At 35.5% G+C, this 24,150-nt stretch overlaps 1 protein-coding gene across 1 annotated transcript in view; it reads left to right on the top strand.

Annotated features, from left to right (window-relative positions):
- LOC140673478 (uncharacterized) overlaps positions 1–24,150 on the top strand; it is a 124,007-nt gene that overhangs the window by 29,697 nt on the left and 70,160 nt on the right. The window contains exon 2 of the mRNA XM_072906466.1: positions 17,297–17,355. The gene's annotated coding sequence lies outside the window, so the exon portion shown is untranslated. The remainder of the gene's footprint in view (positions 1–17,296; positions 17,356–24,150) is intronic.

Genomic DNA, 24,150 nt, shown 5'->3' with positions numbered 1-24,150 from the left:
GTACGGTTCGCGTGAGGAAGAAGTGTGCTTTCGAAACGCGATAAGGCCGTTGCGGGAAAACCGAAAGTCACGGTCCTATTCCGCCGCGCTCGATAAAGGATTGATGGAAAATAATCGACGCTTTCGTCGCTTATGTGCATCGCTACGCGCTATTGTATCATATCCTCGCGCTTTCGGATGACCTACATTTAAAATTCAATATTTCGAATCTTCGATTACTTCAATATCTAAAATATCGCGAGCAGGAATTATCTTCGGTGTGCTTATAATTTGAAAAATGCTACACGTTACAATATATATTTCAAGCATATCTTTCAAGCACGTAAAATTTAAATAATAATAATTACAAATTTCATTGACAAAGTTTATTTATTTATTTATTTATTTATCCGATAAAAAGGGAATTTTCTGACATTTTTTACACTCTTATTAATATTATTGCTAAATCATTATATCCGCTATACAATTATCTAATACATTTAATACATCAAAGTGCATATCTAAGACGAGCAAATATCTATTAAATATTTTTATTCTTAATTAAAGCAATATATGTATTCATTATTCAAGGCGACATTCGATTTATCATGATTCATAACGTTATTTCTCGAAGAGAACGGTATTCGCGTTAATCAACACGTCGCGACATATCGCAAGAAAAGCCGATGACGTTTCGCGGTGATGTTCGGCCGCGTTATTCGGATCCTTTGTGGTCGCTTCGGGATTTTCCTCGAGAACGGGCAACGACACCACCGACATTGCACGCTATGGCAGCCGGCGAAGACTATATTATAAACTCGCCGAAGAGAGAGACTATAGCGCTTCACGGACGCGCGTTCTTGTGTAAAGGTACGTCCAGAACCATAAACCTTACATTGCGTATCGTAAACGCGTGACGTCGAGTGATGACAAGTGCGTTTGTACGGTCATAACGTAACTAAGGCTCGCGCCCTAAACCCCCTTTTCTAGGTTGGTCTTCTTAACGATGGTTAAACTCACCATTGTCCCGAAACGTAAACTGACATACTATTTGAACGGAGTTTATACTACTTTTAAAAATAGGAGTAAAGCGCATAAGGGTCGGCTTCTTTTTACAATTCTTACTTCCGGGGTAGATAGATAGATAGATAGGTAGGTAGGTAGGTAGGTAGGTTAGGAAAAAATTCTTTTAATACGATAATTCACCTTGAAAAAAGTAAGGTTTATAAAGAATCGTGTTCTCTTTTTTCTTGTTACTCTTTTTACAACCTGGAATCTTTTTTCTCGAAACTTTGAATCCGTAACTCACCGCGGCTCACTTTGTTCCCTGTCACTCCGGGACCCCAAGTTGACTAACTAAGTAAAGTTTTGACATGCGGCACAGCGTGCCGCCGTTTGTAACATAACGGCGACAACAATGTACGATTCGCGGTAACATTGCAAGTCTGGACGCACCTTAATGTGTTGTACCGAAGGTCGGTTCGTGCCCGGCGGTTTGAAGGCGCGTCTAAAGGCCGATAGAACGGCGGTGGCGGCGTCGGCGGCAACGGCGGCAACGGCATGGAGGAGAACACAGCCACGTACCGTGGCGAACTTCGATCATGCTTCACCGGGTGGCTTCCTTTGTTTAAAATCATCCCGTTTGCCTGCTCGTGGGATTATATCTGCTTGAGCGATCAAGCATCTGGGAATCATCTCGGAACAAATGCTCGACCGCGCGCGCGAGCGGTCCGATGTGAATCTTGCCTTTCCCTGCATTCCCGACTGGTCGTGGTACCTCTTTCTCTCTCTCTCTCTCTCTCTCTATCTCTCTCTCCTCTCTCTTTCTCTTTCTGTCTATTTTTTCGCTCTTCACGCTCTTTACCCGCTGCTCTAAACACACGTGGAAAATCCGCGTTGTATCTGTGACGCTATCGCGGGATTTTCGCCGTGACAGGGCAAACGTAACCGCGGTGCGAATTGCTTGACCTTTTTTTTTTATTTCTTGTTTCCCTCTCTCTCTTTCTCTCTTTTTTTTTTCTTTTTTGACTTTTCTTTTTCCATCCACGAAAAAGCGCCCGCATCGCAAACGTTAGCTTGTTGCGAGCGTGTTTATCGAGCAATAAATCAAAGCAGGTGCGGGACTTGCCTTTTTTATCGAAAAATCGATTCTTTATACTTAATCGTATTGTCGACATGTGATGTACAGAGAGATTAACACTGGTATGAGAGGTTTTTTTATCTATTGAATAAAAAAAAGTATTTATACGAGGATTTGAGAATTACACGATTTAAAACTTTTATCCGTCGCTTTTGCCGGTATATCCTGCAAGATATATAATTCGCGTTTCTCACATTTTCCTAGAGTTATTTTTCCTGCAGGTTTTCTTATTTGAAATATTTTATAATACTTTTCTAAATATATGTTTATGAAGTAACTAGTTCTTACTATTTCTGAAATATTTTAATATGAATTATGCGCTCTCAGGTTTTTTCTCGAGTTTTTTTTTTTTTTTTTTTTTTTTACATAAAGTACACTTACCTATCTTTTCGAATTCGTTATTATAATTACATTAGGAGATACTTTTGTGAAATAAACCTTATATAATTATATAAAACATTGCATATAATTATATAGAATTTGTTTCACAAAAGCATTTTACAATGCAGTTAATTTTATTTGTTATTAAATTTCTAAAATTGTTTTATATATTTTTTTGTATGTTTGAATAAACATTTCAAAATTTTTATTATTCACGTGCAGAATATTTCGCGTAGAAATACTGTTGTTGCATTGAGTAACATTTCAATATAAATCGCTTTATCGGTACATGAAACGTTTATACTATTGTATTTGTAAACAAAATTTCTTTTCATGATAAAAAAAAAGACGCAAATTTTTTTTCCACATTTATTCATGGACGGAATATTCATACAATGGAGCAAGAAAAATCATCTCTCTTCTATCATCGACTGCAAGTTATTACTTACACGGCATAGTTTGACTATCACGCGACATAATAACGCGACTCGAAATTATCTCTTGCGGTGTAGTATTGCGGCGATACTGAAGGTAATGAATCGTGCACACAGGCCAAGGGATTATTGCGGAACGCTTATGTAACGTAAGCCGCGTGCCGTGGTCCGCGGATACAAGAGACTCGCTTGTTGTAAGTTGAACGGTCCTCTTCTCGCATGTAATGCGTATACGCATCGTGCGTGTGTCGGGTGAAATGCGATATATTTACGGTTTACCTCCAACGGCGTCCGAAGATAATGTTTGCTTATTCGGTATTACAAAAATGCGCGCGCACGTCAAACTATGTTTTCGGTAATTGAATATGAATATGAAGTGCTCAGTCGCTTCGTTTAGAGATTTTTATTATTTTACTCGAAAGAGAGGGAGAAGGATCTCTCTCTCTCTCTCTCTCTCTCTTCTGCCTGTCCGCGAGAGAGAACCAAACGTGAGATGCAGCTATATGCACTCGCGCGATACGCGACCACGTACTCGACTACCAGTACTCGTAGCTGGGAATGCAATTTAAATTCGGTTTTTTATACCCTCGCTGCTCGCGTAACGCAAACCAAGCGAAATTCCCCGTTGTTTTTAGCGTATTTGGTTGATACACATATACACGTACGAACACATTCTCTGAGAAAATAAGATGTGACAACGAAAATCCATCCTTGCGGAATCTAATCTTGAAGAAACGACCGTTTCCGCCACGATGTTGTCGCAAAAAATTCTTGTATCAATTGCACATTTCCTACAACGTGATATTTTTATAACGTTCGTTCGAAGAAAGCAAAACATATATTGTATATACATATATATATAAAAAGAATTGTTCCACATAATCCTGTAGACAAGAATAAACGAAAGATTACTAGAATATATTATGCATGCAACTCGGTAATTAAAGACGCTCGATGTTAAATAATTAATTATTTTTCAGCATTATTAAATTCATTTTAACTTTTAATGCAAGGAATTATATAAAAAAATTGAATCCCCCGCGTTCCTTTCAAATAATCATAATATTTTTGAGAAATTAAGTTTAATCGTAATTTTTTATCATAGCTACGGTAATTATGTAAATCATAAAGTCAAAAACATACGTGTCACATGGAAGCGTACAAGGCATAAGATAAAGTAAATGGAGCCATCTTGAAATTGTTACTCGTTACACACGACACGCGCACGAACATCCGATAAGATAATCGACCGCATCGCGCGTGCGTTACATATCGAATATTAACATCGAGAATGACAAGGCGGTGACAGGGCAATCGTGATTATTTCCATCCGACGTCACACGATGTTCATGATGCGGGCGAGGCCACTTAGCGTTAATACGCTCGATCCCGTTCGCTGTTAATAATTGGATTTAAATCGGTGCAGTGTCCCCTAGAACAGGATTTTAATCGGCCGAGCTCCAATACGCGTCGCATATTTGAACACATTGCACTGCCGTAGCGCTACGCTGTTGTAACTACTGGCGATCGACCGTGTGTTTCCAGTTTTGCCCATATATTGCCTCGTTTACTTTCCTATCCATCCGCGCGCGATATCCGATATTTTCCGCCGCGAATTCGAAGCGCGCGGCTCGATTAACAGCCGATTTCCACCGGGGCTTCCTCATCGGAACAAATAATATCCGTTAAATCTTTGACGATCCTTTAAACGTGAAACTTTTTTGTTTTTTTTTTTTTGTTTTTTATGTCGATCGTTAGCACCGGCAATTGTTGAGTTGTCTCTGTCAGTCTCTATTTTTAACGAGCCATTAAAAATCGATGGCTTGTCATGGTGTAACATTCGTTAACGAGAATTTCAGAAAGGTTGCTGAAATTGACCATGAATGACACTTTGTATTTTTGCGCGCACGTTAAGATAGACAAGCTACTGAATGAGCTGTCAACAAAATATTTTAAATAACTCCAATTTTTTCCACTGTTCGAAAGTATCAATGTCTTAACATCTTTTGTTTTTATTTAATTTGATTTTTTTTTTTTTATGTTTTTACGCATTTTTTAAAATCTCTTTTACATTTTCTCTTGTTTTTAATACAAAAATATTCAACACTGAGATTCGAGGGAAGGGAAAGACCTAAATATTATTCTATAGAATAGAAAATAAACAGCAGAAGATACATTTTCGACTTGACTGGGAAATTTGCTTATCTTCATTCTCATTTGCTTATCTATTTGCTGTCATTTGTTTAGTTTGGCGCTAGCATAGGTTACACTTGCGTCTATCAATAAACAATGAACATTTGGGACGCACGTAAAGACGTCGAATTCATGTACTACTTTGACAAAACAGACATGAATAATTTATCGCGTCACGCTCCGGTGACCAAGCTTAGCGTGAGAGATGGAAGGAAGAGAAGCGAAAATAAAAGGACGTTTATTGCTTATTACTGGGTATATGGCAATCTCTTCCCTTAAATCGCGAATCTTTTACCGCGGTTTCGTCGCGAGAATATTCCATTTCCATTCCGCGAAATTCGTTATTTCCGGTTGCTCTTCACGTCCCTTCGTAACGTCAAATTATTTTCGAGCATCGTATCCATTGCGTATATCGCAAAAAATTACGCCGTTATTTGCGAGGCGATACTTTCGCAAATGCAGCAAATCAGCAACTTCGCAAATCCCGATGGATGTTCGATGATGTTAATTATCGGTGAATTTTGTAAAGTTTTGCTCTTTATTATGATTTCCAATTTCATTTCAATCAAACTTTATCGTATCGTATCGTATTGCTAAAAAGTTACGTGTTTACAATCTCAATAAAAAAAGTCGCGCGAAAATCTTTTTACATGTCTGCTCTTTCCACTTCTAAAGGAAAATTATGTAATCCACTTGCGGATATGGCAGAATATGCGCGAGAACGAAACAAGATTTCGTGACGTGATTGCCTTAACACATTGACTATCATGTTGAAGTTATCAAATTTAATTCCGTCGCAAGCTCTTGCTTTGATAAAAATTGCAAAATTTTTAATATTTTTTATACTTTTTTTACATGGAATTGAAGAAATTTATCTAAAGTGATTATATTTATCTATTTGCGTAAATATATCGCCATTCATTAATAATCAACAATTTTGCATATGTTGTAAGATGTAGATACACGTAAGGTTATCTTTTTCAACCAATTAAGAATATTGAAGACTGAAATATATGTATCCATACTTGCGCGTTACTTCTTTGAAACTGGCACGATCTCATTGGATCTATTGCAATATTTAGGACTCATTTCGTACTAATTTGTACCGATAAAGATAATTTTTTCAAAAAAAAACCGTGGCACTGCTAACTTCTCGTTAGCTTAAAAATCTTTGAAAATAATTATTAAAAAAACATTCTATTAATATAATTAAATATTAAGAGGAATTTTTGCTAGGCAACTTTTTTATATAAAATTTAATTTTTCAAATAATTTTTCAGATATATCAAAAATAGAAGAAGCCACTTTACAATATGAGGTGTGGTGTCACTGAAAATTTATAAATTTATCTTTTGTGCATAAAGTTTCATTAAAATCTGAATTTTCGGATTTACGAGGTTCTCTTGTAAGTCAGTGCTACGCAATTTTTTTTTATTTCTTCTTTTTTGCTTGAAATACAAAGTTATGTTTAGCATTACAAATTAATAAAAATTTAACTATTTGAATTTCTGATTTTGTTTTTCTCTTCCCGTTTTGTTTTAATTTGGTCCTGCGCCAAGCTTAACAGCAAACTAGCAGCGTGACGACGGGTTTCAAAGAGGCATAGAGTACAAAATTATCTTTACTGGCACAAATTAGCACAAAATGAGCGTTAAATATTCCAATAAGTCCAATTTGATTTTGCTGATATGGTCCGGCCAGTTTCAAAGAGGTTTACGCGTTTCGTTAATTAAGGAATTGAAGATCTCCGTCGATAGAGAACTACTCTCACCGATATCGAATTAAATAACTTTTCTCTCACAGAAAGAGAGAGAGAGGGAGAACTTCGTTATGATTGCGGAAAACTCGCGGCGCAAATATAACCGAAAGTGGAATTGCGTACTCCACGGTTGGAAACTTCGGTGTTAAATATCGCGCGGGGCGAAGAGAGGTAGCTTCACGTTCCAACTGGCTGAAAGCGGAGGAAGGTTTATTAACTTTCTGTTTAAATAAATATAAAGGACTGCTCTCCCCACGGTGTGCACGACGGAATTGCCAACGCGTACAAATTTATCGAACGTGACTTGCTCTCTTTCGTTCTCTCTCTCTTTCTCTCTCTCTCTCCCTCTCTCTCTCTTTTCTTTTGCTTTTCTTTTCTGTCTTTCTCTTTCTCATATTTGCAATGTGCGAAAGTTGATCGTGGAGATCTCGCTAAATAAGTTCCAAAACACATCTCTGAATATCCGTACACTTCGCAACATTTTTATTTTATTCAAGTTAAGTCGCCGGTGCGCCCCGGAAGTGGACGTAATTTCAAAGTTTAAAAGTCGGGAAGGGCGTCTTACGTTTTTTACTTTTCTTTTTCTTTATAACTTTTTACGTCGTATAAATACGAACTTTGCTTATATTTTTACATGCAGAAAATGATAACGGATTAGGTAAACGTTTCTCGCAAACGTAATAATGTTTTAACTCTCTCGAATCTAACATGAATATACGACGAAACATTTAAAGGAGTAAATATCTATTATTTTTGAGGATATGAATATACTTTTACGACTAAAGTTATAATTTTAAATGACAACTAATAGAAGAAGAATTCAAATCACATTTTAATTTATTTTTATTAATTATTTATTATTTTGTCATTTTTTATTCTTTTCATTTACATTTTATTTTCAATATTTCCAAATTGAAAAATCCTTTGTGCAGATAGCGAGACAATGACCTGTTTACAAATTAAATATATAATTATAATATTTTTCACTGCGATTTCACATCAATTATTACTAACGCTAAATTTTTTTATATTTTCGCAATTATTAAATAATTAGTATCTCTTATACACGTCGCATATAATATAATCTTTACACGCAGATACACAATGTGTGAAGTTGCAATCAAATTACAGTCAAAAAAACAATTTTTTAATTTAAATTTTGAAATTTAAAAATTCGCGAAAGATATTTGGAAAGCATTTTTTTTTTTTTTTTTTTTTTTTTGTATTGTTAACAAACAAATTGTGAAGAATCTGGATTTTAAAATATTTCGTTTTCTTCTTTTGAAAACATTTCGTTTAAAAATTCATATAGCGGTGCGCGCTACAGCAAAAAATCAACCTCTTTTTTTATAATGTAGGCAAAAATTCGGTGGCGAAAGAATTGAAACTCGAACCTCTGGATGCACTGCGTGAGGTTCTCTTACATGTGGCAATGCGCGTAACGCACATATTTTATCCCGGCTCACGCAGAAAAGTACCGAAGGCTTGAGAAACGTCCGTATCGTTACGCCAAAAACAACTGGTATTAAACGTCCATTCCCCGACTGTAGATAAACGCTCAACGACGTTTGCCGGCAAGTTATAATGACTTTTACTACGTCATGAGCACTCGCATCAACGTCAAAGCGAAAGTAAACTTTTATGATTATATTGAAAACCTCTCGGCGATTCTACCTTCGCCACTTATCGTTTATACTCCTCTCGAGGATTTTGCGAGTATTGTCGATCCTCCCAGCATCTTATTTTTATTACGTGCAACGAGATACCGCTAACAAGCCGATTTTACCATTTTGGTCGGAAAAATGATATTGAAGTAAACGAAATCAGTTTTCTTGTAATAATTAAATTTCATTGCTTGTAGGCCTTGTAGTTTTATCAGTATAGATAGTAGAAGAAAATGTTTATAAAAGTAAAATATATTTAAACTTTACATTTTGTATCTAATTTAATGTACAATCGCAGTAAATTATGTATATATAAGTAATCGTTAGAATTTTTTAATGATGATTTCAGATGTTTCCAGTCTTGAAAACGCATCGAGACGATTATTATTTTGTGAATAAAACCCCTATATAATCCAAGTTAACAATTTGCACAAACTTGTTCATTGTAGTATCATATGTTGGGTAATCACTATACTGTTTAACCAATGTCTATAGAAATAGCCGCAGAAAGCACTCTATGCTACAACTATTGCATTAACCTAGTTTTGTCGTAAATGTGACTGATATCTATATTGTTTCATCTATTATATAACAAAGATAAATTTTTTTTTATTTCTTATGTGCGTTTTTATTATTTATTCTAATGTATATCGATAAAATGTTTTTTTTTTTTTTTTTTTTTTTTTTTTTTTTTTGTGAAAAAAAATAATGCGATAATTTCGATATAATAAAATCATTTTTGTTTAATATAATTTCAACTATTATTTTCTATTATTTTCTTTCAAGTAGGATCTTTTTATTCGCACATACTTCTCTGCTGCAACAATTCAAAATTATTCACAGAGAATAAAAGATATTATTTTTTTCAAACGAAAAGCTTTGTCGGAAAATGTAATTTTATTTATTTTTACGTAAAGATTTTCAATTTGTTTCCTGAAAAATAAAATTATTATTACTTTTTCGGTTGAGCAGTTTATCAATTATAAACTTACACCATACATCTACATCGTATAATGTTCCATTACCGGGTTTCTCAATGTTTTTGAAAGGAGCCTGTTTAAATATCGTTGAATGACGGCCGAAAATGCGCTTTACGTGATGATGTGGACGGTAAGCGACACGTGATGAAACTTATAATTTAACGAGAAGCGACACATTCCCAATACTCTACTACGCCCGTTATTTTCGCCCGCATTGGATGAACACGGGGAGACGCGCCCTAGTTACGTGTACGGATTCAGAGAGAAAACGGGAGAAGGAGAGGAAAAGAAAGAATGAGCGCGAGTATATCAAAGCTTCGAAGCCAAGAATAACCATCGTAATCACGTGCTACCACTTCTGGTAAAACGGTTTTAACTCCGTTGAGCCGCGCCTGAATGAGGGAGTCGCGCGTAAGCGCGCTGCTGCACGTGTGTACACATGTGTTCATTCAAACGCGATGCATCCCTCCCTATCTCGGGCGGGTAGTATTTACGTACGTACGTACCTTGAAATTCCTGGATAACGAGTATGTAATTTTCAGGATGAGAGATATTACTTTGGGGATGAAACCGAAAACCGGCCGTGTCGCCGCGGTGAATCGCTCATTTACCGCGGATTTTCTTCGTGCGCGCGCGCGCGCGCGCGCACGTTCCGGCGCGGATCGCGAAACAACCCGCGAGAAACATGGCGATTATCGAGCGGTGAAAAAGTGAGAGAAATGCCAAAAACTTTATTAACGACCGTTCGTTACGCGCGCGCTTACGGGTGAACGCTTTAACCTCCCGAACTTCGTAAATATATCCTCGATAAAAGCATGCTGACAACTTGAAAAATTGATTTTAAACGGCCCAGGTGTTCGTACGGCCCGGTGAACACTAATGTAATAATCGATACTCGCCGAGTAATCCACAGTGGGTCGCGAAATTGAGACAATGCTGTGTATCCGAATCTGCAAATATTTAACGAATTTCGATAGTGTCTACGTTTGATTTCAGCGGTATATCGTATATACATCTACGTAGAGCTTTTTAAATCAAAGATAAATATTCAATAGTCGTACACGAGAGAAATACTATATAAGTTCATCTCGGATCCTCGGAAAATGTTCGTTTGACGAAACGCTTTGATAAAATGAATATCTTTCGTTGATCAAGTATGCTTCCGAGAATATTTTATTATAAAAGATTTAGTATATTATGAAATATAATTTCACGTAAAGTATACATTAGTCATCTTTTTTTCTCTTTCTTTAGTTCCTCAATATCAAAATTAAATACATCAAATACATGAAATGATATTGTCATAATACTGGAGTCGTGTCGCGCGCGATTTCCTCATCAATTTCTCGATTCTCCCTTCAAGTTACGCAAATCTTTATCTTATCCGATGTCAAGTGCAGTAACACCAATCGAAATTGATTTCGGTCGCATATTGCGATCGACAATTTACGTTTTTAATTTTCTCTCGCTATAGAAAGAGAGAAAAAGGGTGGCAAAATGGCCGATGTGGACGCACCAGGTTTATTGCTCCTCAGCGTTTCTCTCGGTATTTCCCTTCTTCTTCTGCGAGCGGCAGAACGCAGCCCGGGGGGCTGATTCCCTGAAATTGATTCTCTCTCGTTCTCTCGAACCCACCATCTGTCGGCGGCATCCCCAAACGAAATAATCGACGAGATTAAGGCCTGCGGGACCGTAGTAGCACACGGGAGGTCGCGCGGCACCGCCACCGCGCGACTCTCTCGTCTCTCGTCTTTTCTCAATAAAATCCGAGCACGTTTCGCGAGGATATTGTATCCTCGGACAAGACTTCTTTTCTTCTCTTTCCTGTCCTTTCGTTCCTTCCTCTTCTTTTCCTTCCCTTTCTTCCTTCTTATACCTGTGGTCGGAACCTCGGGTCCCGCATGAACGTGTAATCACAACAATAATTTCAGCGTCGGCTTCGTCGATTCTTCTCGCTGCTCTCCTTCTCTCTCTCTCTCTCTCTCTCTCTCTCTCTCTACCTCTCCCGGGCAGTTTCTCTGGAGAAATGTGCGCGCCGTTAGTCGAGAATTGTTGTCAGGGCTAATCGATTTCTGGCCGCGCGCTTTTTGTTGTACCGCACAATGTTCTGTACTCTCACGCGCGCGATGCCGGTTTCATTAGGCCGTGGAACTAGCAGTCACGAACGGGTCGCGACGAAGACACGTCTCCCTTGAGATTCTTACCGAGTATCGTGATGTCCGGAACGATGAAGTCGATCAACGGCCCTGTTCCAAGACACGCGATATTTTAATTAGAATTACAATCTTTTGCGGTAATTATTTTATATTGTAACATTGGCATTTTTTTTTTATACTCGCGAACGAAGCGCGACAAGAGCGCGTCTTAAAAAATTAAATTGAAAATTACAAAACGGAAAAATTGAGGAACATGCGAATGTTAAACGTCAGACTGGACAAAGACTTGACAAGTTGATAAAAATTTTTAACGTCGTAAACTTTTTAGTCATTAATTTATCTTATTGATAATTTGCGCAGATGTATTAATTCACACGATAGAACAAAGTTGTGCTCTTTAACTCTATACGTGAAAAAAAAAAAAAAGAAAAATACTCTTCGAGTAGAGCAAGTAAGTGCTGCTATAGAGTGATAGCACTTATCAACTAGTTTTACCGTCACGGAAAGGTTAAGGGTTAAAACTTTTACACAAAACAACATGTCGAGAAAAAGAAAATTGAGAAGTAGCATTGACCTCTACGATAATTTTATACTGTGTTTTCTCTTTCAAAATATCTTTTCTATTAAATATTTCATGTTAAATGTTGGACACGTTTACGACAAAATGCTAATAACCTAACCGGCATACGAATATAATATATTGCGTACACATACGTACTATGATAACCAAGTAGTGAACTTTCCAACTATAGAACGTTGAACTTTCGATCGTTTCTGCATATGAAAAAAAATATATAGCCTACGCCTGATCAATCAGATAGACACATAAGTCAAGAAAGTTAGTTGTAAAACTCTCTAACGGTTATTCAATTTTTTATACATATGTATACGGGAAATTTATCGTCAATTTATCTGTCTCATATAAAAAGGCAAGTGTAGGAAAAGCGTTTGACACGTTGTCAACAATGTCTTTTGAAATTACATTAGTCTTATTGAATATTTACAAAAATAAATTTAAGATGCGTTCGTGTCTTTTGTTCACAATCAGTTTAATAGAGTGATGAAAAAGATCAGTTTATTATGTCTCTTGAAAAGATATTCAAATTTGAAATATAATTGAGAGAAAAAGAGAGGAAGGAGAGAACAGTGTTATGCAAAAATATGATAATCAGTAAAATTTATTAAAATGAGTTACACGCGTAATTGGATCGATAAAGTGCACACAATTCTGCATTTTAAACTCCATTTACTCAAAACTACGCGACCGGGAGTGATTTAACTGATTTTTGCGTTACAATCGACATGTCATTTCCAAAGTCGAATAAACTTTAACGCGATTGCTATTCTGAAACGTCGGTGAACAAATTTCCGAGATTGATCGACGCAAAACGCTCTGCTCCAAACCCGACACATTTCGACTTCTCCGTAGGGAATATTTCCGCCCTTTCGATTTAACGGTATCTGTCATCAGCGACAGCTAGTACTTCTCTTTGTGAGCGCGTGACAATCAAAAAATTGGCAATCGTGGTTTGGGAAACTATCTCACTGCATGTCGATCCGCGACAGTTGGCGCAGTGGCAGTTTACAATAAAAACGACAGATGAAAATGATTATTTCGCGGTGGTGGATTCATGGTCCGCTCGTTTTCAACCGATGTTGCGCTATCGCGGTCATAAATACATCCACGTGGCGGAGGATCCTAACCTAGTTGTCTGCTGGATAGTCACTCGACTTCGTAAATTTTATCGCTTCGTGAAATAACGCGAGTAACAGACGAGTAAGAGAACGACGAGAGAGAGAGAGAGAGAGAGAGAGAGAGAGAGAGACAAACGAAAACTGACAATGAGATAAAAAAAGTAAGGGAGAGAGAAAGAGAGGTCAACTCACGCGGAAAGTATAAAACTAAAAGTGCTATTATACGACATAGTTTCCGTAATATCGAGCATAAACACGAGTTCATGCGACCTCGGCTATGCACGCCAAGTTATGCTAAGACCAAGAGAGAAGAGAGGTGCAGGGTATATCCTTAATTCCCGCGACTATGCAAACATTAGCTGCGCTCTTAAGTTTGTTGTGCTCCGGGCCGGGCGTCGAGTTGCACGGTTGCGTACAAGTTATGCCCCGGGACACATAAACGCCGCGTACTTAGTGGAAAAGGGGAATTTGACATCCAATTGCGTGCACCATGTCGACGCAATGTAATACTCAGCTGTGGTAAGAGTCTCACTCGCAGCGAGAAAACCGAGCCGACCGGGTCTCCCCGAGAGCGAGGGAATTTGTTGTGTCGCGTTCGCACGCGGCATTTGTCCTTTCTTTTTCACGGTCGCGCAGAGAAAGCGGAAAGATCCGTACATACACATATGTTCATACACACATACACACATATATATATCCCGGAAGCAAAGGAACGACAAACAGTCTGCTAAGTTTGTCACTTACAATTTTCACAATTTCAATTTAAAGTGCTGGTGTATGTCACGTGTTTACTGGAATCCAATTTTATTATAAAAAAAAGTTTCCACTTGCTTTCTCCCTTTTTTTTTTTTCCTTTTTTTTTTTAATGCAAAAGAAAATTTTTACCCTCTATGCGAAAGTATAGAGTTTATTTATATAAACGTACTTATTGAAGATTAGACTTCAATACTGTAAGAAATTTAAAAAGAAGTATTCATGTATACAGAGTACACAGCTTACTCTTGTTGAAAAGTAATACTCGTATTATGTTTCATGATTTTATTTATCGTATTCTCTCGATATTTTTCAATTTCTTAATTTCCTTTAAAGCTACCTGTATACGTGCCACACCCGCTCCAGGAATTACAAACTTATTCTCTCTCTCTCTCTCTCTCTCTGTCTCTTTGTGTTTTCATTTCTCTCGCGTCTTTGCGCCGCATTACCGTAATTGCGTAGTTTTCAACGGGATTATTACTCTGCCCGAGTTTTCCTTCTCTTCCGGAAGTCTCCTACGATCGTTACGCGTGTAGGTACGCGTGACGGTTGTTGGACGGCAGACCGCAATAATAGCGGTCACACACCATCATAGATGCCATTCTCGATGGAAGCGGTCGCAACGATAATCTCCTCTTCACTATCCGGGAGACCCAACACGTTTTCAATCGGTTCTCTATTTTATAAGAGCAATTCGAATTGATCCATTACGAGAGATATGCATTTGCCAGAACATCATTATTGGCTGCATTAATATGCAATATAATCATTGATAATATATTACTAATTGTGTGTGTGTGTGTGTGTGTGTGTATGTGTACGTGTACGTGTACGTGTGTAATATCACCGATTGTAATTTCTCGTAATCATTTATACATTTAATTATATTGTAATCATTTACATATTAATTATAATTATTGTAATTAATTATTAATGCGATGTTTAGAAATTGGATGTAATATGAATGTTCTATGTTTCGATACGTATGTACTTATACAAATTACTGATAAAATAAATCGTATAAAGTTAGCTATATATATATATTTATGATGTATTTTTAAAATTATATTTTGAAAAGATTTCAATTAATATCTATTTGTGATTCGCATTGTCAGCTAAAGATATATTTAAAATTTTCTTGATATCAAATTTAAAGATTTATACTATAAATATGAAAAAGCAACACATTTTTTTCTAGGAGTAAAGTTCCTGTGACGGAGAAATTGATTTACACGCGTTATTTTGATATAATTCTAAATAATTTCTGTTAATTTCGAAGAGTTTGTTTAATTAAAAAATACACCGTTATTTTTATATGTTAGTAATTATAAAATTAAATGCGTAGTCTTGATATTTATTTGAACTTTTCCATTTATAATGGAAACTTGCAGTTGATCCAACTCATAAAATAATATTGATTGTTGTAAAATAAAACCGCTTTCAATTGTCATTTTACAACCCTCTTACTCTGATTGTTTACGCGGAGGAGAATAAATATTTTGTATTACGTTTTACATTTTATATAGCTTCATTCATCTCGCGAATATTATTTATTTAGCGAATTTTGCGGTAGAGACGAGAACACTTCGCGTTTCTTTTTTTTATTTTTTTTTTTTTTTTTTTTTTTTTTTTTTATAATAATTGTGAATAATTCATAGGTCCGAGGCGCAGTGAGATTATTCCTTTTTTCTTTCTTCTCTCACTTGTATATACTAGTTTGGAGAGGAATTTTAAGCGGCTTTAGCGCGAAACTGCAGATTTTCATAGCGAGACACTTTCCGATCTTAGAACGACCCATTGTCGATCTTGAAGCGCGCAAGACAAACCACGATCGGTGTCAAGGATTTTCATGGAAAACCGATTGTCCCGACTAAGCCTAACCGACGTGAAAAAAGTGCCGACACAGTTTTTTTTTTTTTTCCCTCAATACTGACATGCCTTGTGTCGCGTTATATACAAGGCGACGTCGTAAGGATCATTTGTTTTGCGGCAAGACAAGAAAAACATTGAGAAACGAAGGCCGACCTTCGAGCACGAACAATCCCGTGAAATTTGCATAATCGTAAGTATTTCTCGACAAGATACTGAAAATTAGGCTGAAATTTATACGCGTCTTGCTCCTTTGTTTTTTTAGCGTGACGGGACAAAAAAAATGTAATAGAGTCCGCTTAGTTAGCTCTAATCTACACGCGAGGAGATAGGATGGAAGCGAAACGACGGCGTAACTAAGTGGTTCGGAGCATGTTTTAGCATTTAACTCCTTATATAAGAGGACCTGCTAATACTCTTTTTACACAATACTTGCTCTTTTGTCGCGATTTATTTTTTTGACACATTTTTAACAATTAATTAAAAAATCATGTGGCGTATTTCACACAACATTAAATAATTTTTAGCTAAAATTTTAAAATTACTTTTTCTCAGCTGTTAAATTGCATTCCTCTTCCTTCACATATAAATATATATATCTTTCTCGTTAAGTTACGTATATATAATTTTGATTTGAATAAAAAAGTGGATCTGATAAATATTAATGAGTATTAAACGCATCGATGGTATAAAATCCAGCTTATTTTGCATTCTTCTCCTTTCCTTAATTATTACGCCACTGAGAGGACGTCGAAAAGTTTTAGACCGTTCGAGGAACGTTGCACGCAACGCGCATACATTCGTAAGAATCGGCGCTACGTCATTACACGGTTCCACCTACTGACAGATTGCTTGCGTAGCCGGCACGAGCACCTGCTGTTCCATTTTTCCCGCCGATTCGCGCCGGGAACTATTATTTTCTTAACGATACCGAGCGGTACGTCGGAAATGGTATAGGGATGACCTTCCGCTGAACGTTCGGTATTTGGAAAACAGCAAACTGCCGCTCGATAGCCGATTCATGAGAGACATGATGATGCTTTGCCCTATAATATTATCGGTTGTAAGAACGGGGTATGATACAGAAGAATAGATAGTCAAATGGCAGATGGGAAAAAGATATCGGTAGTTTATCCATCCATTAGGATAACGTTCCGTTTTGAGCCAAGTACCTATTTCGTGCCAAAGAATCCTTTAATGTTCGCATTTTCTTATTAGCAAATAATAGGATTTAAAATTTTTCTAAATGTTTTCTACAATATTTTTATAATGTTTGCAATGTTTTTGTTTTAGGTGCTGGCCTTCCAATATTGACTCGGATACTCACACAGCATCAATCTTCTGCTGCTTCGGTTCGTACTAACCTTTTAATTTTCTATTCTTGATTCGATAATCTAATAATGAAAAATATTGTTGAATATTGTTGAGTTAAACTATAATTTTTTTCTTAAACAGCAATATATATATATATATATATATATATATATATAGTTATATAAAATTTGTATTTAATAACATTTATACAATTTAATATCATTTAATAACACTTGCTTTTTTTTTAAAGATTTTTATCAGTTTTAATATAAAAATGTTAAATAAATGCAAGCTATATGAATTAAAATCCAATTTTTTAAAATATGTTACTGAAAAATAAAACTTCCCATATTGGAAAGTAATACTGTATAATATAACGCTCAGAAATTACAAAATTCTCAATTAACGTTGTCGATTTATTGATATCAATTAAAATTTGTCATAGATTAAATGGACGTGTATAATGATAATTTAATCCTTTATTTTCGATTATCGCCCAATGTTACAAGTCCTGTAAAATGATGTTTAAAATAACGCAGAAACGAATTAGAAAAGACTAGAAATAGCGAAATCAAGATATTTCAATATCAAACCTTAACATCGATGTTACGACTTTGTGGGCGATAACCAGCGATCGTTCCCGGTGTTAAGCATTGATAGTCAACTATACACGCTCTCCTCTTTCACTCTATCGAGCATCTCCCGCGAGATAGCCGCAAGCTTCTCTCGGCGCGATTCGATTCCCCCCTAAATAATAATGTCTAGACGTCTTTACGCCTCGTTCTCGCACGACGAATAGCTCTCGTGGTGAGAATAAAATTGGTCGTTTACGATAAACCATGGGCTTTCTTTCTTTTTCTTGGTCTCTAGATTTTTCCCCGTTCCCTCACGCGTGTATCGCCCTTCTCAGAAACAAGCGATTCGTTATTCCTCTGAATGAAACGCGAGAAGAATTTACGGGTTTTGTGCGACGACAGAAGCCGATAAAAGCCGTCAGAGTCGACAGAGAGGGGGAGACGGACCTAAGTAGATGCCTTTTTCGACGACCTGTTTAACACGCGCCGAATAGGCTCATAACGTAAGCAGTCAGTAGTCTACTGACAATGAATATAAGGTGTTCCCTATGCATTCTTGTTCAGTGCCTTTGATCAATATGAAATTAGATTTTCATAATATTTTCTTGTAATATTTTAAATGGCATTAAGAATAATAAGCTATTTTTAGATTAAGAAAATTTTTCTCTCATTAACAATATACACAAAATACATTATTTCTAAATTGAGTTAAGCAAACCTTATTCACAGATGAATTTCACACTCGAGGTTTATCGATCAAGAAATGGAAATTTGGAAATTGGAAAGAGATCTGACAAATGATAATACATTCTCCTCGATGTTTCTACTATATGGAAAAAGTAATCAAGGAATATATCATATAGCTGAAGGGAGATAGAAATACGAGATAACGATTCTATCTTCAATTCATAAAATTAGATATTTTACTTTAAGAAAACATCTATTATTCGTTCATAACTTGAATTTTATGTGCATTCCAATTATAGAAATACAAATTACATTAACCGTTGTTGGCCATTCAAAACTTTTACATTCCACGAAAGGGGTCACGATTAGCGGTCTCCGGTAATATCTACTTCATCTCGTATTCTTATGTCTTCTTTTAGAATGCTTTTCGATTAGTCCGGGACATCCTATACATGTACATATATTTGGAACGACGTGTACACGTAGAACGTCCGTGCGTAGGGTCTGCCTTCCGCTTTCTGATTGGCCATCATGGCTGCCATCGATTTTTCTCATGTGTATATGTATGTATCAAGATATGTAAATACGGCTCATACTATACACGATGCATCGGCTTTGTATCGTCGCTTGGTGCGTACGAGAAAAGAGATCGTGAATTAGAGGGGAGGGAATAACGTGTTCATCCGACGAAACGTATTTGTGCAACGCGGCTCGTTTATATTTAAATGAACGGTTGATTTTATATTGTACCTTGCGCACCTCTCTTTTCTGGAGGCGCATCTTCCGGATGGATCCTGTGGTGCGCTTTTGATACATGTATATCGGATAAAAAAAAAAAAAAAAAAAAAAACGAATGTAACTCCTCAGAGTTTTAACGCCTATGCGAAAGACAGAGAGAAACATTTTCATCCGCGAGGATAGACAGGAATATTGTAAGCCGTTCGAGCTGGTGCTCTCTTTTTCTGTGTGTTTTTGATTCACGATAAAGCCCAGAGACTCGGCAAGTCAAGCTAAACATTTAAATATTGAACGTTCGCCTCCCACGTGCCCCGTACGGAGAGTGACTATCACGAGTTATTTTCGAAATTAACTCGCGGTACGTAAATCCGCTTTAAAAGTGAATCCCTTTTTTATTTCAAGTAAAACGCGTTATTAATTATTGTTCAAACACACAAATATAATTATTCATTGTTATTGTAAATTTATTATCGTGATTATGAATGATACATTCCATGTATATAAAATATATATATATATATATATATTTTTTTTTTATTATTCTTACAACTAATATTTTTAATTGTACATTTCAATTAAGGAATTTAAACTGTTGATGGAAAGTTTTTAAATTTTTACTCACGGCATCGTTATTTGTGCGGTCTATCTTTTTATTTCCTTTCAAGTTACTCGCAAAAATTGTTACGTGAATGGGCAAAGCAAGTTTAAGACTTCAATACGAGATGGAAGGTAAACTAAAAACAAGCATGAGAGAACGTAGAGTTAATACAGGTACTAAAAAATGGCTTCCTTCCAGGCTGAATCATCAGAGAATTGTTGCTGTGACAAATAAAAATCTCTCTCAAATTGACGTGCAACAGTTCGGGCGTGCTAACGCGGTATTGTAGTCGCGAATACAATTGTCAAAAACAATTGCGTCGCGCGGGCGAGAACGACGATTGATTTATCGACGACATTACAATTCGAGAAATTATTTGACTCGAGCATTCTGGCGCGCGGTGGTGGAGGTGTTGGTTGGTACCGATGCCGTTCAAGTTGCGTCGAGATAGATGGGAAATTTATCAGAAGATTCAATTGTAGGAGGCAGCGTCGCGTTGATCGGGCTATCAATTTTAAACGCAATCCGCGCGATATAGATTCGAGAAATCGAATTTGAAACTCTCTGCCGACTTTAACCCAATATTTACACCACCGTCCATTTATTAACGTTTCTAAATTGCGCGTTCATTATAAGTTTCTTTCTGGCACAATAGCAATATTCCCGAGTATTTTTCGAATCGATATCGCTGTTTCATTTAAAGAATATTGCTTCGATTACGGGTTGTGTCATAGCGAGCCACTCTAATTAAGAATTAGGTTTTTTCATTCAGAATATATCTATATCTATATATATATGTGTATATAAAATAGAATTTCTGTCTGTACGTACAGTTGAAATTTGCATAATTACTCTCTAAAATTGTGGAAAATATAAGCTATCACGAAATTTAAACATTCTATTCTCTCCTCCTTATTTCATTGATTTTGTGATAATTTAAGAGAATCTATACTTTCCCATGGTTAACTATATCTTGTTTGTTCCGCAAAGTGGGCATGTCAAAATATTTATAGATTTTCACAAAGTAATATACTATGAAATATAGATATAATTTATATAGTATTAGTAACACCATAAAATAGTGATATAATTCACAAGTGAATTTATTAAACAAATGAATTTCCGTAGGAGTCGAGAGTAACTATGCAATATTTAGTTCAGATCGGTTAATAAATTTAGAAATTTATAAAGCAGATTATAGACAGACACTTTATTATATATATATATATATATATTTAAATTGTTGACTACTGGTTGTAATCATGCGATCATTATTATGTGTGGAATAAATTGCAAACTGTAAGCTCGTGTAACTCTTTATAATCGTCCATCGCGCGCCTTTGATGTGAATCTAATGTATATGGTACCTATATTATAATATTATAAAGGTATATTATTTATGTTTATGATATACTACCACACAATATCGAGACAAGTTATAACGCTTCGAATTTTCGCTGAAATCAGCTTCGAGTTCTTTATAACATGACTTTATAACTAGCTTAAACTATCTGGGCTTTTTTTTATATTTCATCCGCATTTGTAGAAATGTGAAAATCGAACAATAACATTGCTGATGAAATATTAAAAGCCCGAGCAACGCCAGGTAATTTAAGCTAGTAATTTTATAAACTAAACAATGTAAGTGCAAAGTAGTTTTAAATAAAAAAGTTTTAATGGAGAGAAAAAATGCTTCTATATTTTTTCTAATTACAAATACCAAATAAAAAAAAGGGAATGCACACAAGAGAAAATTATCTATTTTTTAAAGTAGACGAAATCGAGTTCATTTATATGTTACAAAAAAGATATGATGAATATCCTTGGCACTCGTATCGAATATCCAGTCTATAATTTATAGGAATCCCCGGCAAATGTCCAATGAGTTTGCCGAAAATCCGCATATAAATCAATCTACAGACTGTAGTAAAACAAGTAGCGTTTGCACGTTGGTGAAATAAACGTTTGTCTTTTTTTTTTTTTTCTTTTTTCTTTTTATTTTTGTCGCAAACTGTCTTATTACTCATAAATGCGTCATGAATGCATGTATGAACGGTAGTGCTTTCTTCGTGACTGCGAAGGTGGTTAATATAATGTTTATCGTCATCTCGGAAATTAATTAGCCTTTGAAATTAGAGACAGCACACCCTACATTATTGAATCGATCATAGTTCGTTACCTAAGCAGCGTAGCAATTATATGACGGGTCGCTTGTTGGATTCATTAACGAAAGGTCTTTGCGAAACGTTGTTTGACAATCAAGCTGTTTGTTCAAAACTTTTAACTGCCTTTCGTATACTAGAATAAAAATATATAATTACTATGATACAATGCAAGAATTATTTACATTTTTTTAATGACTTTGACTAAAATTGTCTTTTTCTTTATGAAAATTTAAAGGACATGCAAAAAGTAATATTTAATATATAATTAATGTAATATAAATATTTAATATTCAATATAATACAAAATATTTTGTAAGATTTTATTATTTTGTAATATTTTAGATACTTTGAAATTCTGCAATCTTAAAAATAGATAATATATTAATATTTGTTATTTTTAATTCGACTTAATTTTAATAGAGTATGAACTTGTCTTTATTATCTAATTGAGATTTGAATAATTTAATGTGGTGTTATTTAATAGTAAAAATTTAGAACTAATTGCAAAACGGATTGCAGTTAAAATTCTTTTTTAAAAAAAGTTATATTTTAAATTTTTTGAAAATTATTATTAAAAATTGTAGAAATAAATCTGATGAAAAACATTATACATATATTTGTATACATGTACACACATTTTAATTTTTGAAAATATTATTTCTGCCATTATTACTCTAATGATATATTTTAATATATAATTTGTTATTATTATATAAAAGAAAATATGTTAATATACAATTATACTATTTATTAACCATCCATGTGGATAGTTGAATAATATATAAGTGTGGATCCTCTTTTCAAATATAGAATAGGTGGTTATTCCCACGTTTTATTCCCGCATTTTAGGAAAAATTATTCTCCACCAACGGTTATTCATCTCCTCTTTCTCTCTCTTTCTCTCTCTTTCTCGCTTTTGTATATAGGATGTATTCTCAAACGGCGACAAAATACGCATCCCGCTGCGAATGTACATGTTTCGCTCAACAACGGCTTCTTCGATTATGTAAACGGTACGATAAATTACATGGGGTGTTTGTCATCTCAACATGACGGGGCGAGGGACGAGATTGATACGCGATTAGCTTCTTGGCTCGCGAGTCTCTTTGCGAATCTCGAGAGGATTCTCCGTCGTGTTCGCCCAGAGAGCAGAGAGAGAGAGAGAGAGAGAGAGAGAGAGAGAGAGAGAGAGAGAGGGAGGGAGGGAGGAAGAGAGGAAAAGAAAGACAGAGAGAAAGAGAGAGTGATACTATTAATTAAAGTAAACCTGAGTATTAACATAAGACTTACAAAGATAATCTTTTAACTTAAATTTTAACTCTTTTAATCTCAGAAATAATCTTTCTGTTTAAAAATAATCTTTTTATTTTTAATCAAATGAAATTGCATTGTTAAGTCTAAGCAAAGAGACGTATAAATCTAAAGTAATGGTATAAATTTAAAATAATGATACAATTTACAAAGAGAAAATATTTTAAAGAACGAAAAGGACAAGATATTTCGAGATTATTTGCAACATTAATATCTGAATTGTTTATTGCAATTTTTCTTTAAAAAAAAAAAAAAAATTTTAAACTTTTCAAAAATCCAAAAAATTAAGCATAACTTCTGAGTTTTTAGAAAAGTAGATTAGATCCTTATTGTATAGAATTATGCAGTTTATTAACGCTGCAGTTAGTTTTAAAAGAATTACTTTAAGATAGTAAATAAATAAGCGACTAAGGAGCAAATGACGCTAATCGTTCTTTTTAACGCGGAGCTTCCAGTGCGTTTATTTCAAGATGAGACAGCGACAAGGAGACAAGAGGGTGACGCATGAACCCCGGCATTGTTCTACCTACTCGAGACTCGACGACACGTTTAGGATGACTAAGCCGGCACGATATCGGGTACACTTTCACCTGTAGGTTCCTTTTATATTCAAGAAGAGCCGCAGACCGAAAGAGTTAGGGAGGGAGAATCCGGATAATCTGAAAAATACATCGAGCATCCATTGGGAAAAACCGTCTGGTTACCGACACATACTTCTCCAGCAATAACTCTATTTCCTTTCTTACACGTCCCCAAACG

Source organism: Anoplolepis gracilipes, chromosome 1, assembly GCF_047496725.1.
Source record: "Anoplolepis gracilipes chromosome 1, ASM4749672v1, whole genome shotgun sequence".
NCBI classification, from domain to species: Eukaryota; Metazoa; Arthropoda; class Insecta; order Hymenoptera; family Formicidae; genus Anoplolepis; species Anoplolepis gracilipes.
The sequence above is the reverse complement of the archived record's forward strand: the minus strand, read 5'-3'. Positions and strand labels throughout refer to the sequence as shown.